Source organism: Triticum dicoccoides, chromosome 7B (assembly GCF_002162155.2).
Source record: "Triticum dicoccoides isolate Atlit2015 ecotype Zavitan chromosome 7B, WEW_v2.0, whole genome shotgun sequence".
Taxonomy (NCBI): Eukaryota; Viridiplantae; Streptophyta; class Magnoliopsida; order Poales; family Poaceae; genus Triticum; species Triticum dicoccoides.
The window spans coordinates 595207984-595225960 of NC_041393.1; positions in this window are offsets into that span (position 1 = coordinate 595207984).

Consider the following 17977-nt stretch of genomic DNA (forward strand, 5'->3'; position numbering starts at 1 on the left):
CAGTAGAAATTTTAAAACGTCAGCAATGCTTCATGTTACCGGAAGCATTACGATCAACTATGACATTCGTCAAATTTGGGATTACTTTAATGGTGGAATTGCTTGTTTACCAGATACAATAAATCAACAGCAGCTAAAGAGTTGGTTTAAGGGCATGGGACCATGAGGACACTAGGTCACTCAGCAGCGTAAAGAAGATACTTACTTATCATACTTGGGAAAACAGTAGGAGTACCATTTGTTAACACAGTTTAATTGCATCATATTACTGGAGGCATTAGATTAACAATAACACTAGTTAGACATATCCTTAAGGTAACAGTGTGATCACTTCATTTTACATGCGCCCTTACATTAACAACAACAAACGGTTGGTATAAGGACATGCAACAGCAGACGCATCAGCACAATGTACCTACAAAGAGGCATAAAGTGGTGATGTCGAGTTTGTTCATGCTCTGTGAGGGCAGCAAATCTAATCCTGGAGAACTTTTCCTATGTGAGGGCAGCAAATCTAATCTTGGAGACCTTTTACTATGTGAGGGCAGCAAATCTAATCCTGGAGACCTTTTACTATGTGAGGGCAACAAATCTAATCCTAGACATACTCTGTTGACTTGTCCACCAGCCGCCACTTTCTATCCATTTTTCAACCAATAATAGATCTGTTCCTTATCCAGTGTGTACTGAGTTTTCCCATTATTTCCCTTTTCAACCAAGAGACCGGGTAGGTACCCAGTCTCTACTACTTTCCCCCTGTTATTTCCTCTTTGAATCAAGTCCTAGATTTATGCTACGATTTTCCCCCTTTCTTCGTGTTTGAACCAAGTCCTAGATTCGAATGCATGAAGTAGCTTTACCTCTAATAATACTAAAAATTTAGGTGGATTTGGAAGAGCTGATGGAAGTAGAAAAAGATGCACATGCAGACACGTTGGGAGCTGGGGCAGTAGAGCAAGGCCGCTTTCGAAGAACTTCTACCTGAGGTTCGTCAGGATGTCGGTGGCGGCAGGTTCGATTTGCGCACAATACTGCAGGGAGGAAGAAGGGTCCAAGGACCTCCCGAGCTGGCGATGTGTCGGAGAGAATGACACGGGCAGAGGATCGGACCCCGCCGGGAGCTGTGGGTTTCCTCCCTCGGCAGCGATGACCGCGTGAACGATGCATCTTTTAGTCCTCTACACACACCGGCCGAAGGGATCCGGCCAGATCTGTGACCAGCAGTGAGCAGAGAGAAAATGTTGCTACCGCTGTCTTGTTTAGATCTGGAGAGGATGAGAGAATGAAGAGAGCAACCCTAGTAAAGCAAGCGCTCAGGCCCCTGCATACATATATAGTGGAGTGATTATCTGTTTCTCTCCACAACAGTCGTTTCAATTTGTGTAGGTGGCATTAAATAAAAGAAACTCTCTATTTAAGGTGACTACTGTACGACTCCTACTTACTACTAGTACTACTAGTATTGTTCACTTGTGTTCCTCGCCCCTCCATTCATTGAACAACCCCACGGGTGAATAAACATACAGTAAGTATTTATATCGAACCAACAAGCTCAAACTATTTTCGTGTAGTTAAAAGTTGAGGGCGGGGCTTTTCTCGGGCAGTACGCGTGACGGTTTTTGGGTAGGCGGTTTGACAGAGAGGCGAGGAGGGTGAGCGAGTGGCGGATTCTCAAACTTACTGCTGGAAAGGTCGGGTTGTGCGATTTGACGGTGCGTTACTGCTGGAAAGACTTGTGATATGACTACTCACTATAGTCATGAATTACTGGCGCTACAACCGGGGTGATGCTCCCCTTCCGTTCCGCACTCTAATCCAGTGCATGACACGTCGACCCGGATGCTGGCTCTCCTACATGTCGGCGAAGTATGTATTAGTAAGAAGGAGCAAAGAATGATGCGGTATATACTACTACTACTACTACTACTCAGGTTGGAGGAGTGCAAACCACGGCAGCCCAGTGAACCAGCAGTGTGAACCACGGTAGCCAAGTGAACCAGCAGTAGAAAACAATGTGGTGATATGGCCATAGAAAACAATGTGGTACGGTCCACACTGTAGCATGTACAATACTACTCCTCTTTGTTTGGATCCCTGAGTTAGAGCTAGTTTGGGTTGAAATAGCCTCAAATTATCGAAATAGGAGGGGTTAGTTTGAGCTAGTTTGCTCTAACCCAGCTAAAAAACTAGCCTGTGGAGAGGTTCTAATTGGGTTAGTTATCCTCGAGCCCACTAAAAGAGAACTAAAAAAATCTCCCCTTCCCGCACCAGATCGCTCCCCCCCCCTCTTGCACGACTCCTCTCTGTTCCCCATAGGGCCGCCCGCCCAAGCGCCGCTCGCCCTCTCTTTCCTCCGGCCGCCCTCTCCTTCCGGCCTCCGCCGCCCTGCTCCGGCCACCCTCTCCCTCCGACCTTCGAAGGTCGCCCCGCTCCCCCTTCATCGGTTGTTTTTCTCCCTCTGTCATGCGCGGCAGCGGCGCATCTACTAGGGAGGTCGCGAGAGGGGTGAGTTTGTTCGTTCCTTCTCTATCTCACAACCACATCATTGATCTTGCTCGCTATAGCGCTAACTCTGATTTGGAAAAGTAGATCCTGATCAAACTCGGTATAGATTTGTGGTGCACGCATGGAATTGTTTGATGCTACTTGAGGAGGTAATAAATCTTTCTAGAGGCCCAAAGATTCAGTTCACCTTTCTAGGTATTTCAGTTTTAGGCTTGCATTATTTCTAGAGGCCCAAAGATTCAGTTCACCTTTCTAGGTATTTCAGTTTTAGGCTTGCATTATTTCTAGAGGCCCAAAGATTTAGTTCACCTTTCTAGGTATTTTCGTTCCAGGCTTGCATTATTTCTAGAGGCCCAAAGATTTAGTTCCCAGTCGGCGGCAAGCGGCCCTGCTACCCATGCCGGTGTCGAACTCAACTCGCAAGGGCCAGCATTAGAGGGGTTCCTGGGGCTTGGGCTCTATAGAGCCTTCCTCCAGAGCAACGGTGACGAGCTCCTCCCTCGGTGTGTGAGGGTCTTCGGGCTCCGTCCCTATCGTGAATGACTTCCGTTATGAGTTAGCTCATGCTTTGTTTCATGGAGTTTAGTTTTTTGTGAAGCTTGATTGATGACTTGTATGTTTAAGTGGGATATCTCATTTGTATGGACAAAGTAAAAATTATCATGTTTTGCATGCTTGATTTGTAAAGATGGTCCGTTTATGTCAAGTGTGAGCGGGAGGAGGCCACACAAGAGCCGGCCACACCAAATCCGAAAGGAAATAGGGTCCAAAGTAGTCAAATGATTGAGAAAGAGAATTTGTTGTCAATCTAACCCTGCCATCCATACACCTCTTTGGTTTAGAGTTAGTTCAGGGTTAGAATCTAACTCTAACCTCTAACTGAGTTAGAGTTCTCCTCGTCTCAGTTCATCGCCATCATACTTTCCCCATTCATGTGTTTTCAGTATCCTACGACTCGAAGAGGCCCTTTTTTGCGGGAAAAATCAAAGAGGCCCTTAGACTGGTTTAGATCCGGTCATCTTTTATAAACGTGTTATGTCCAAAATTTAATGAACGTGCTTCGGTTTCTACGAAAATAATCCGGTTTCATGTAGTAATTCATTTATTTATTTATTCTTCTGCGGGGGATTTGCATGTAATTCGTGAGGTCTGAAATGTAAAGTACCCCGGCATATGCTCCGAGTCGTGCATGCACTATGACCTAGATGCTCTATGTCCCACATGTCGGCGAATGGGAACACGTGGAAATAGCCTAGGAGTACACATAGGAGGATAAATGCGTGAAAAAATATGTATTGTGAAGCATAGCTGCGATTCGAAAAGGAGGCCTAAAGTGATGAAAGCTATAGGTCACACGCACCCAACTAGTGGTACCAGACATACGACTATTTTTTCCCGCCAAAAAAGAAAGAGGTATGAGTTCTCAGTACTCCTATTTTATCAACACGAATCCCATCTAACAATAGTGTCTGTGCTACAGCTAGCTCTCCTCCCTCGTTTCTCTCTTCTAATTCTAAACTCGGCCGACGCCCGGTGGGCGGGGTGGGTTTGCTCAACTGCGGCCCCACCTCATAGTGAAAACTTTACGACTGGAATAAAAATGCCATATACTCCCTCCGTTCCTAATATAAGCATTTTTAGATACTATTTCAAATAGAATACAGCCTACAGATGTATGTAGACATAGTTTAGAGTGTAGATTCACTCATTTTGCTCCGTATGTAGCAGTCACTTGCTGGAATCTTTAGAAAGACTTATATTTGGGAACGGAGGGTGTACTATACTAATAAAACATTAAGTCCACGAGGTGATGCAGTACTGGTTAGAGGAGGCAAGAAGAAGAGATGCATCCATCAACGACGTCCACCTCCTTGACTCAGGGTGCCGGCCCACCGAACGGCGCCTAAGTAGCAGCAGCTTTCATGGCCAGGTCGACGTGCTTCTGAACAATGACGTCTAAAGATTCCAGCCGCTGGAAGAAGGCCAACATCTTTCTGTCCTTGCTTGCCTTGTAGTGGCCTATGTAGACGATTTCCTTGTAGACATGGATGTGCAGGTCAACGATTTCTTGCATGACGAGGCGCTGCGCGGCGAGTGCAGCCTCGAGGTGCACATTCTTCGCCATGACCTCCGGCACCTGCAGGGCCACCAAGGCTTGAAAGAGTTCGTCACCATGGAGGCCGATGAGGGTGGCACGCAATGAGGAGCCTGGGCGCGTGGGCTGGAGCAGTACGGCAAGGTCGTCCGCGCGCTTCTTGACGGCTGTGAACTTGCGCATGGAGTTGATCATCATGTCGTCCATGCAAGAGGCAAAGCCGGCGTCGGCGAGGGCTACGATGCTTGCGGTCCCCAGTACCGTCTGGAAATGCTACACGGTGCAGTGCCCCAGGCCGGCGCCTTGGGTGATTTGGCACAACCAACTACTGCTCGTGTCCATCGCCTCCATAGGTGCTTGTGGCTTCTGGTCACTTGGTCTTGGATTGGAGTGAGCAGTGTTGCGCAGATACTTAGGAGTAGATGGATTGGAGTGGTGGGTGCCTTTATATGAGAGTCCAAACTCTGTTGCATTCACATCGTGCTAGCTCTATTCTGCTTCTCCAATTAATTCCCCCTGCATGTAATTGAGGATGCATCATTGACCGTTCAACATCTCGGGAACCGCTACCCTCTCCCTCCTTGGCATTCAAGCACCTATGAAGGCGACTGTGACTCGCATCTATCGCGTGTCAGGAGACGTTCTCGTCGACGACGAGGTACCTATCGTGACTTCGTAAATTTCAAGATGATAGTGTCGGCTCAGTCTTTCAGAGGTGCTCATAGGGGTAGGGTGTGGTGTGTGTGTGTTCATAGGGGGTGAGTGTATGTGCGTGTATATGAGCGCTTGCGTATGTACTGTGTCAAAAAAATGTAAATGCATGTCAAAAAGAGACTAGTCAGTATACTCAATATTTTGCTCCATATGTACTCCATCTCGGTGTAGTCTAGTCACTTGTTGAAATCTCTAGAAAGGCAAATACTCCTTTCTGGTTTGCAGGGCTATACTAGCAAGTAGTAGTACGTACTAGTACAATAGTGGGCTCACATAGCAATTTTGTCTCATGCAAGAGCCTGGCTATATGCGTGCTCCAATGTTCGCAACTGGCACATTCGGGTTGCTCTTGGCTCTTCGCCTCTTCGAGAAGACGAACAATGATGTTACTACTGCTGCTTCTACAATGTCGAATCCACTGTTGCATGTCCGTCCACCGCGAGCGGGAGGGATAGCTTGTTGTAGTACTATAAGCAAAAGCATGTCCTCGTTTGCGAGCAACCGCGCGCATGGGCGAGGGAGAAGGCGTGTAGTAGTAAAATCAAGCTTCTCCTTATTGTACAAGTTGACGCGACACATCATAGAACTGGCCCCACATGCTTGCCTCTAAACTTGGCTGAAAGAACCATAGTGTACAATATATTTGCTGCAACCTCTAACATTTACCCACCACAAATTAAAATATATATTCCTGTCTTGACCAGATGAGCGTGAAAACTACAATCACCAGGATGACAGGTAGGGCCAGAAGACTATCTTAAAAAAATTAAACTTTGAGATGGTCACATAGCATGGAGCCGACCCCAACAATTTTAAGCTTATAGGCACGGTACACGCTATCCTAGTTAAACTACTCTACACATGAAACTGCCACACAAGCGTCCGGGCTGCGCTTGGCTCTTCGCCTCTTCGGGAAGTCGAACAATGGTGGAGTACTACTGCACTGGAGGAGTACTACAGTACGCTTCTGGCCATCTGACATCGATTGAACTGCTGCATGTCCACCGCGTGCGGGAGGGAGAGCGTGTAGCGAAAGCTTCTCCTAGTCTTGCCAGCCACCACGCTCATGGGCGAGGGAGGGACGCTCCTACCTTTGCGTGTATGACAGGTGGGCCCGACGGGTGGGTGGCCAACCTGTCATACAACCAAAGGCAGGTGCAGTTAAGTCTGTAAGGGAGAGGATAATCAAACATCTCGTTGATGTACAAGTTGACACGACACATCAAAGCACTGCACTCGATATATTTCAATAATTTGCATTTACCAATGCATTAATTACTCCCTCCGTTCCTAAATATTTGTCTTTTTAGATATTTTAAATGGACTACCACATACGGATGAATATAGACATATTTTAGAGTGTAGATTCACTCATTTTGCACCCTATGTAGTCACCTGTTGAAATCTCTAGAAAGACAAATATTTAGGAACACATGGAGTACAACGCATGCATGCATGCCGTGACTCTCCTTTTGATACTTGCATGTGTTGATTTAATAGACCTTGAAGTAGTATAAATATGTGACGGTAAAGCTTTGTAATGCCCCGGCCCTAAAGCGAGAGATGGTCGTGCACGAGGAGGGCGAGATCATGTAGACGGAACAGGACCCGACGATGGAGCTCTCTAAGGTCTCGATGGACCTCACCGTGCTCCACTGCCCCTTGTGTCTCCACCCCTTGACGCCTCTAGTGTATGAGGTTCGAATACACTTCGTCTGTTCGGCTGATCGAGCAAGGTGCAGGTTTTTTGATTGATGTGTTGTTCGATTGATTTCTGCAGTGCAAGGGAGGGCACCTGGCCTGCACGGATTGCCGCATCAAGCGCCCCGGGAACTAGCGGAAGTGCCACAAGTGCGAGCGGGGCGGTGGCTTCGACGTGCCGAACACGGCGGTGGACACCGTCCTTTCGTCGGTGAGGGTGGAGTGCCCGCACGAAGGCTGTGAGCTCTACGTCACTTACCACAAGCTCGCCGATCACCTGAGCGTGTGTCCTCTCGCGCCCTGCAAATGCCTCGTTCCCGTCTGTGGCTACGAAGGCCCGCCACCGGCGCTCTACCACCACATCACCACTACGCATCCCATGCCCATGCACAGGATCCAGTACGACAATGTGCTCCAGCTGCAAGTGCCACTATCGGAGCCACGGCTCTTGATGTTCGCGGAGGAGGACGGCCTCATGTTTTTCTTGGTCGGCGGTGTGCTCTACATCGGTGTGCCTATCGCCGTGTCGGTCGTCTGCATTAGAGCGGGGGTGTCCCCATTGCCGCACTACATGGCCAAGCTGTGGGGAACGGCCCGCCGGGGGAGCCCAAAGGCATGACCGACGCCGTAAAGGTGGAAATGGAGGTGACAAGCAGCAAGGATCCCGACTACATCACCGTGTAGGAGCTGACCTTCTTCACAGTTCCACCCAAGCTGCTAGCTGGGGCTAAGCTGGTGTCCCTCCACATTCAGATTGACAAGCTCACGTCCTAAATGTTTCTACAGTGCCTTCTATTTATCTTAGTAATATGCTAATATAGGGATTAGCTCGGTCTACTTTAGCTTAAGAAATGGTGGGTTTTTGTGGCGATGCAGTAATTACTTCGACATCAGATCAGTAATTCCCAATAGTTGAACGGATATTTTGTGGCTGTTGGATATAAAGTTCCATTGGGTAAGAAGTACTAGTTGTCATCAAAATGGATAAAAGGAGATGTATGTAGAAGTATTTTAGTTCTAGATACGTCCCTTTTTATCCATTTTGATGACAAGCACTCCCTCCGTTCCACAATACGTGCCTTCCATTTGTCAAAATATAGATGTATCTAGACATGTTTTTAGTATATAGGTACATCCATTTTTGGACAAATGGAAGTCAAGTAGAGTAGTACTCCTCCGTCCGGAAAAACTTGTCATCAAAATGAATAAAAGCGGATGTATCTAGATATATTTTAGTTCTAGATACATCCCTTTTTGTCCATTTTGATGACAAATATTTTCGGACGGAGGGAGTATTTTGGAACGGAGGGAGTATATGCTTGTTAGTTCATGAAGTGTTTCATACTTGTGCGAGTTGACGCGACACATCAAAGTACTACTAGTAGTAGTAGTACTCCCTCCGACCCTAATTTGTCTGCCCATAAGTCGAGGCGGGGGTACCAAGCAGGGCCTAGTTCTGGTGGACAACTCACCGGACTACGCACCAGGCAGACGAAGCTCATGTCGTGTTGGTGTTGTGTGCGTCCCACACATTAACCAAAACCTCGTGCCTCCAGCTTAGCCTACACGTTTTAAACTTCTCAATCTCAAGAACAAGGAGCAACGTGAATCCTATGATAGAGCCAATCGGATGGTTGAGAACACTACAATTCGTAGCTACAGATGCGCGTGTGACCTCCCAGATGCAAAGGTTGGGGGTCATCATCCTCCTTTTCGAGAAAACACAGATGCGTGTGTGAGAGGACGAGTGCGTGCATGCACCTCTTCTCTTATTGTATAACGTACTAAACTCGGAGTACAAGTGTATGTGGGTGGCATGATGGTGTGTGCGAGAAGTCCCGAGAGATAGGTTTAATGCGTTTGAAAAAAAGACTAGCCTATAGCTCGCCACGCTGCTATTCCTGTCGAACGCTCCATTAACCGTAAGATATGTATACGACGGTGCCAGTTATTGCACGTACACAATAGTAGAAAAAGAACTACCATGGCATATGCTACACCACGGCCGAGAACACGTGCCCACGTTACGCCATCCGGTAATAGTGCCGCACTTCGAAACTAGAACCGTCAATAAATTTTGAGCTTGCGTCTCGTCACATTCCAAATTACTACTACTACCATGCTATACGCTATATTGAATTGCAAACCTGTTCACACCGATCACAACCTAAATGGTTTCCCACTTAGGAGCGTATTAGTACTCGGTTATAAATACTACTATACCAAGATGACTGCACATTCCTGCTCAACTCCTCATCCACAAAAACAAACAAGTCATTCAGCATCCTTCCCTTGCATCTGCCATGGCCAGCGTGAGTTCTGGGTTGAGAGATTACCACCAGGGAGAGGCGAGCATGGAAGCAGAAGCACGAGAGATGTCCCGCCTCGCTATGAAAGCAGCCGACATGTCCCACAACGCGGAAGTAGCAGCACAGAGGTGAAGGAAATATGCCCTAGAGGCAATAATAAAGTTATTATTTATTTCCTTATTTCATGATAAATGTTTATTATTCATGCTAGAATTGTATTAACCGGAAACATGATACATGTGTGAATACATAAACAAACATATAGTCACTAGTATGCCTCTACTTGACTAGCTCATTATTCAAAGATGGTTATGTTTCCTAACCATACACGTGTTTTGATTAATGGGATCACATCATTAGGAGAATGATGTGATTGACATGACCCATTCCGTTAGCCTAGAACTTGATCGTTTAGTATATTGCTATTGCTTTCTTCATGACTTATACATGTTCCTATAACTATGAGATTATGCAACTCCCGTTTATCGGAGGAACACTTTGGGTGCTACCAAACGTCACAACGTAACTGGGTGATTATAAAGGAGTACTACAGGTGTCTCCAAAGGTACATGTTGGGTTGGCGTATTTCGAGATTAGGTTTTGTCACTCCGATTGTCGGAGAGGTATCTCTGGGCCCTCTCGGTAATGCACATCACTATAAGCCTTGCAAGCAATGTAGCTAATAAGTTAGTTACGGAATGATGCATTACGTAACGAGTAAAGAGATTTGTCGGTAACGAGATTGAACTAGGTATTGGATACCGACGATCGAATCTCGGGCAAGTAACATACCGATGACAAAGGGAACAAAGTATGTTGTTATGCGGTTTGACCGATAAAGATCTTCGTAGAATATGTAGGAGCCAATATGGGCATCCAGGTTCCGCTATTGGTTATTGACCAAGAATAGTTCTAGGTCATGTCTACATAGTTCTCGAACCCGTAGGGTCCGCACGCTTAAGGTTTCGATGACAGTTATATTATGAGTTTATGAGTTTTGATGTACCGAAGGAGGTCGGAGTCCCGAATGAGATGGGGGACATGACGAGGAGTCTCAAAACGGTTGAGACGTAAAGATCGATATATTGGACGACTATATTCGGAGTTCGGAAAGGTTCCGAGTGATTCGGGTATTTTTCGGAGTACCGGAGAGTTACGGGAATTCGCCGGGGAGTATATGGGCCTTATTGGGCCATACGGGAATAGAGAAGAGAGGCCGAAAGGAAGGAGGTGCGCAGCCCCCCTCTGGTCCGAATTGGACAAGGGGTGCAGCCCCCTTTTCCTTCCTCCTCTCCCCCTCTTTCCTTCTCTCCTACTCCAACAAGGAAGGGGGGGAGTCCTACTCCCGGTGGGAGGAGGACTCCTCCTGGCGCGCCCCTCCTGGCCGGCCGCACCTCCCCCCTCCCTCCTTTATATACGGGGGCAGGGGGGCACCTCACAATAACACAAGTTGATCTACGGATCGTTCCTTAGCCATGTGCGGTGCCCCCCTCCACCATATTCCACCTCGGTCATATCGTTGCGGAGTTTAGGCGAAGCCCTGCGCCGGTAGAGCATCATCATCGTCACCACGCCGTCGTGCTGACGGAACTCATCCCCGAAGCTTTGCTGGATCGGAGCCCGGGGATCGTCATCGAGCTGAACGTGTGTTGAATTCGGAGGTGTCGTACGTTCGGTACTTGGATCGGTCGGATCATGAAGACGTACGACTACATCAACCGCGTTGTCATAACGCTTCCGCTTACGGTCTATGAGGGTACGTGGACAACACTCTCCCCTCTCGTTGCTATGCCATCACCATGATCTTGCGTGTACATAGGAACTTTTTTTGAAATTACTACGTTCCCCAACAGTGGCATCCGAGCCTAGGTTTTATGCGTTGATGTTATATGCACGAGTAGAACACAAGTGATTTGTGGGCGATACAAGTCATACTGCTTACCAGCATGTCATACTTTGGTTCGGCGGTATTGTGAGATGAAGCGGCCCGGACCGACATTACGCGTACGCTTACGCGAGACTGGTTTCACCGTTACGAGCACTTGTGCTTAAAGGTGGCTGGCGGGTGTCTGTCTCTCTCACTTTAGCTGAATCGAGTGTGGCTACGCCCGGTCCTTGCGAAGGTTAAAACAGCACTAACTTGACGAACTATCATTGTGGTTTTGATGCGTAGGTAAGAACGGTTCTTGCTAAGCCCGTAGCAGCCACGTAAAATTTGCAACAACAAAGTAGAGGACGTCTAACTTGTTTTTGCAGGGCATGTTGTGATGTGATATGGTCAAGACGTGATGCTATATTTTATTGTATGAGATGATTATGTTTTGTAACCAAAGTTATCGGCAACTCGCAGGAGCCATATGGTTGTCGCTTTATTGTATGAAATGCAAACGCCCTGTAATTGCTTTACTTTATCACTAAGCAATAGCGATAGTCGTAGAAGCAATAGATGGTGTAACGACAACGATGCTATGATGGAGATCAAGGTGTCGCGCCGGTGACGATGGTGATCACGACGGTGCTTCGAAGATGGAGATCACAAGCACAAGATGATGATGGCCATATCATATCACTTATATTGATTGCATGTGATGTTTATCCTTTATGCATCTTATCTTGCTTTGATTGACGGTAGCATTTTAACATGATCTCTCACTAATTATCAAGAAGTGTTCTCCCTGAGTATGCACCGTTGCGAAAGTTCTTCGTGCTGAGACACCACGTGATGATCGGGTGTGATAGGCTCTACGTTCAAATACAACGGGTGCAAAACAGTTGCAAACGCGGAATACTCAGGTTAAACTTGACGAGCCTAGCATATACAGATATGGCCTCGGAACACGGAGACCGAAAGGTCGAGCATGAATCATATAGTAGATATGATCAACATAATGATGTTCACCATTGAAACTACTCCATCTCACGTGATGATCGGACATGGTTTAGTTGATTTGGATCACGTGATCACTTAGATGACTAGAGAGATGTCTGTCTAAGTGGGATTTCTTAAGTAATATGATTAACTGAACTTAAATTTATCATGAACTTAGTACCTGGTAGTATTTTGCAAATTATGTTGTAGATCAATAGCTTGCTTTGTTGCTTTCATATGTTTATTTTGATATGTTCCTAGAGAAAATTGTGTTGAAAGATGTTAGTAGCAATGATGTGGATTGGATCCGTGATCTGAGGTTTATCCTCATTGCTGCACAGAAGAATTATGTCCTTAATGCACCGCTAGGTGACAGACCTATTGCAGGAGCAGATGCAGACGTTATGAATGTTTGGCTAGCTCAATATGATGACTACTTGATAGTTTTGTGCACCATGCTTAACGGCTTAGAATCGGGACTTCAAAGACGTTTTGAACGTCATGGACCATATGAGATGTTCCAGGAGTTGAAGTTAATATTTCAAGCAAATACCCGAGTTGAGAGATATGAAGTCTCCAACAAGTTCCATAGCTAAAAGATGGAGGAGAATCGCTCAACTAGTGAGCATGTGCTCAGATTGTCTGGGTACTACAATCTCTTGAATCAAGTGGGAGTTAATCTTCCAGATAAGATAGTGATTGACAGAATTCTCTAGTCACCACCACCAAGTTAGTAGAACTTCGTGATGAACTATAATGCAAGGGATGACAAAAGTGATTCCCGAGCTCTTCGTGATGCTGAAATCAACGAAGGTAGAAATCCAGAAAGAGCATCAAGTGTTGATGATTGACAAGACCACTAGTTTCAAGAAAAGGGCAAAGGGAAAGAAAGGGAACTTCAAGCAGAATGGCAAGCAAGTTGTCACTCCCGCGAAGAAGCCCAAAGCTGGACCAAAGCCTAAAACTGAGTGATTATACTGCAAAGGAAATGGTCACTGGAAACGGAAATACCCTGAATATTTGGTGGATAAGAAGGATGGCAAACTGAACAAGGGTATATTTGATATACAGGTTATTGATGTGTACCTTACTAGTGTTTATAGTAACCCCTGAGTATTTGATACTTGTTCGGTTGCTAAAGATTAGTAACTCGAAACAGGAGTTACAGAATAAACAGAAACTAGTTGAGGGTGAAGTGACGATGTGTGTTGGAAGTGGTTCCAAAATTGATATGATCATCATCGCACACTCCCTATACTTTCGGGATTAGTGTTAAACCTAAATAAATGTTATTTGGCGTTTGCGTTGAGCATGAATATGATTTGATCATGTTTATTGCAATACGGTTATTCATTTAAAGTCAGAGAATAATTGTTGTTCTGCTTACATGAATAAAACCTTCGATGGTCATACACCCAATGAAAATAGTTTATTGGATCTCGATCGTAGTGATACACATATTCATAATATTGATGCCAAAAGATGCAAAGTTAATAATGATAGTGCAACTTATTTGTGGCACTGCCGTTTGGGTCATATCGGTGTAAAGCGCATGAAGAAACTCCATGAAGATGGATTTTTGGAATCACTTGGTTATGAATCATTTGATGCTTGCGAACCGTGCCTTTTGGGCAAGATGACTAAAACTCCGTTCTCCGGGACAATGGAACGAGCTACTGACTTATTGGAAATAATACATACCGATGTATGCGATCCGATGAGTGTTAAGGCTCGTGGCAAGTATCTTTATTTTCTAACCTTCACAGATGATTTGAGCAGATATGGGTATATCTACTTGATGAAACATAAGCCTGAAATAGTTGAAAAGTTCAAAGAATTTCAGAGTGAAGTGGAAAAATCATCGTAACAAGAAAAATAAAGTTTCTACGATCTGATCGTGGAGACGACTATTTGAGTTATGAGTTTGGTCTTCATTTGAAACAATGTGAAATAGTTTCTCAACTCACGCCATCTGGAACACCACAATGTAATGGTGTGTCCGAATGTCGTAATCGTACTTTACTAGATATGGTGCGATCTATGATGTCTCTTATCGGATTTCCACTGTTTTGGGGTTATGCATTAGAGACAGCTGCATTCACATTTAATAGGGCACCATCTAAATCCGTTGAGATGACACCATATGAACTATGGTTTAGTAGTAAACCTAAGCTGTCATTTCTTAAAGTTTGGAGTTGCGATCCTTATATGAAAAAGGTTTTCAACCTGATAAGCTCGAACCCAAATCGGAGAAGTGCGTCTTCATAGAATACCCAAAGGAAAATGTTGGGTACTCCTTCTATCACAGATCCAAAGGCAAAACATTTGTTGCTAAGAATGGATCCTTTCTAGAGAAGGAGTTTCTCTCGAAAGAAGTGAGTGGGAGGAAAATAAGAGCTTGATGAGGTAATTTGTACCTTCTCCCAAATTAGAAAGTAGTTAATCACAAAAATCAGTTCCAGTGATTCCTACACCAATTAGTGAGGAAGCTAATGATGATGATCATGAAACTTCAGATCAAGTTACTACAAAAACCTCGTAGGTCTACCAGAATAAGATCCGCACCAGAGTGGTACGGTAATCCTATTTTGGAAGTCATGTTACTTGACCATGATGAACCTACGAACTATGAGGAAGCGATGATGAGCCCAGATTCCGCGAAATGGCTTGAGGCCATAAAATCTGAGATATGATCCATGTATGAGAACAAAGTATTGACTTTGATTGACTTGCTCGATGATCAGCAAGCCATGTTAAATAAATGGATCTTCAAGAGGAAGACGGACACTGATAGTAGTGTTACTATCTACTAAGCTCGACTTGTTGCGAAAGGTTTTTGACAAGTTCAAGATGTTGAATACGATTAGATTTTCTCACTCGTATTGATGCTTAAGTCTGTCTGAATCATGTTAGCAATTGCCACATTTTATGAAATCTGGCAAATGGATGTCAAAACTGCGTTCCTTAATGGTTTTCTTAAAGGAGAATTGTATATGATACAACCAGAAGGTTTTGTCGATCCGAAAGGTGCTAACAAAATGTGCAAGCTCCAGCGATCCATCTATGGACTGGTGCAAGCATCTCGGAGTTGGAATATACGCTTTGATAAGTTGATCACAGCATATAGTTTTATACAGACTTGCGATGAAGCCTGTATTTACAAGAAAGTGAGTGGGAGCACTACAACATATCTGATAAGTATATGTGAATGACATATTGTTGATCGGAAATAATGTAGAATTATTCTGCAAAGCATAAAGGAGTATTTAAAAGGAGTTCTTTAAAAGAAAGACCTCAGTAAAGCTACTTACATATTGAGCATCAACATCTATTGAGATAGATCAAGACGCTTGATAAGTTTTTCAATAAGTACATACCTTGTCAAGATTTTGAAATAGTTCAAAATGGAACAGTCAAAGAAGGAGTTCTTGCCTGTGATGCAAAGGTATGAAGTTGAGTAAGATTCAAGACCCGACCATTGCAGAAAATAGAAAGAGAATGAAAAGTCATTCCCTATGCCTCAGTTATAGGTTCTATAAAGTAGGTTATGTTGTGAACCAGACCTATTGTATACCTTGCTCTGGGTTTGGCAAAGGAATACAATTTTGATCTAATAGTAGATCACTAGACATGGGTCAAGAATATCCTTAGTAAGGACTAAGGAGATGTTTCTCGATTGTGGAGGTGATAAAAGAGTTCGTTGTAAAAGTTACATCGGTGCAAACTTTTACATTGATCCAGATGACTCTAAGTCTCAATCTGGATACATATTGAAAGTGGGAGCAATTAGCTAGAGTATCTCCATGCAGAGCATTGAAGACATAGAATATTTGCAAAATACATACGGCTCTCTATGTGACAGACCCGTTGATTAAACTTCTCTCGCGAGCAAAACATGATCATACCTTAGTACTCTTTGGGTGTTAATCACATAGCGATGTGAACTAGATTATTGACTCTAGTAAACCCTTTGGGTGTTGATCACATGATGATGTGAACTATGAGTATTAATCACATGCAGATGTGAATATTGGTGTTAAATCAAATGGCGATGTGAACTAGATTATTGACTCTAGTGCAAGTGGGAGACTGAAGGAAATATGCCCTAGAGGCAATAATAAAGTTATTATTTATTTCCTTATTTCATGATAAATGTTTATTATTCATGCTAGAATTGTATTAACCGGAAACATGATACATGTGTGTATACATAAACAAACATATAGTCACTAGTATGCCTCTACTTGACTAGCTCATTAATCAAAGATGGTTATGTTTCCTAACCATAGACATGTGTTTTAATTAATGGGATCACATCATTAGGAGAATGATGTGATTGACATGACCCATTCCGTTAGCCTAGCACTTGATCATTTAGTATATTGCTATTGCTTTCTTCATGACTTATACATGTTCCTGTAACTATGAGATTATGCAACTCCCGTTTACCGGAGGAACACTTTGGGTGCTACCAAACATCACAACGTAACTGGGAGATTATAAAGGAGTACTACAGGTGTCTCCAAAGGTACATGTTGGGTTGGCATATTTTGAGATTAGGTTTTGTCACTCCGATTGTCGGAGAGGTATCTCTGGGCCCTCTCGGTAATGCACATCACTATAAGCCTTGCAAGCAATGTAGCTAATAAGTTAGTTACGGAATGATGCATTACGTAACGAGTAAAGAGACTTGCCGGTAACGAGATTGAACTAGGTATTGGATACCGACGATCGAATCTCGGGCAAGTAACATACCGATAACAAAGGGAACAAAGTATGTTGTTATGCGGTTTGACCGATAAAGATCTTCGTAGAATATGTAGGAGCCAATATGGGCATCCAGGTTCCGCTATTGGTTATTGACCAAGAATAGTTCTAGGTCATGTCTACATAGTTCTCGAACCCGTAGGGTCCGCACGCTTAAGGTTTCGATGACAGTTATATTATGAGTTTATGAGTTTTGATGTACCGAAGGAGTTCGGAGTCCCAGATGAGATCGGGGACATGACGAGGAGTCTCGAAATGGTCGAGAAGTAAAGATCGATATATTGGACGACTATATTCGGAGTTCGGAAAGGTTCCGAGTGATTCGGGTATTTTTCGTAGTACCGGAGAGTTACGGGAATTCGCCGGGGAGTATATGGGCCTTATTGGGCCATACGGGAATAGAGGAGAGAGGCCGAAAGGAAGGAGGTGCGCAGCCCCCCTCTGGTCCGAATTGGACAAGGGGTGCAGCCCCCTTTTCCTTCCTCCTCTCCCCCTCTTTCCTTCTCTCCTACTCCAACAAGGAAGGGGGGGAGTCCTACTCCCGGTGGGAGGAGGACTCCTCCTGGCGCGCCCCTCCTGGCCGGCCGCACCTCCCCCCTCCCTCCTTTATATACGGGGGCAGGGGGCACCTCACAATAACACAAGTTGATCTACGGATCGTTCCTTAGCCGTGTGCGGTGCCGCCCTCCACCATATTCCACCTCGGTCATATCGTTGCGGAGTTTAGGCGAAGCCCTGCGCCGGTAGAGCATCATCATCGTCACCACGCCGTCGTGCTGACGGAACTCATCCCCGAAGCTTTGCTGGATCGGAGTCCGGGGATCGTCATCGAGCTGAACGTGTGCTGAACTCGGAGGTGTCGTACGTTCGGTACTTGGATCGGTCGGATCATGAAGACGTACGACTACATCAACCGCGTTGTCATAACGCTTCTGCTTACGGTCTACGAGGGTACGTGGACAACACTCTCCCCTCTCGTTGCTATGCCATCACCATGATCTTGCGTGTACGTAGGAA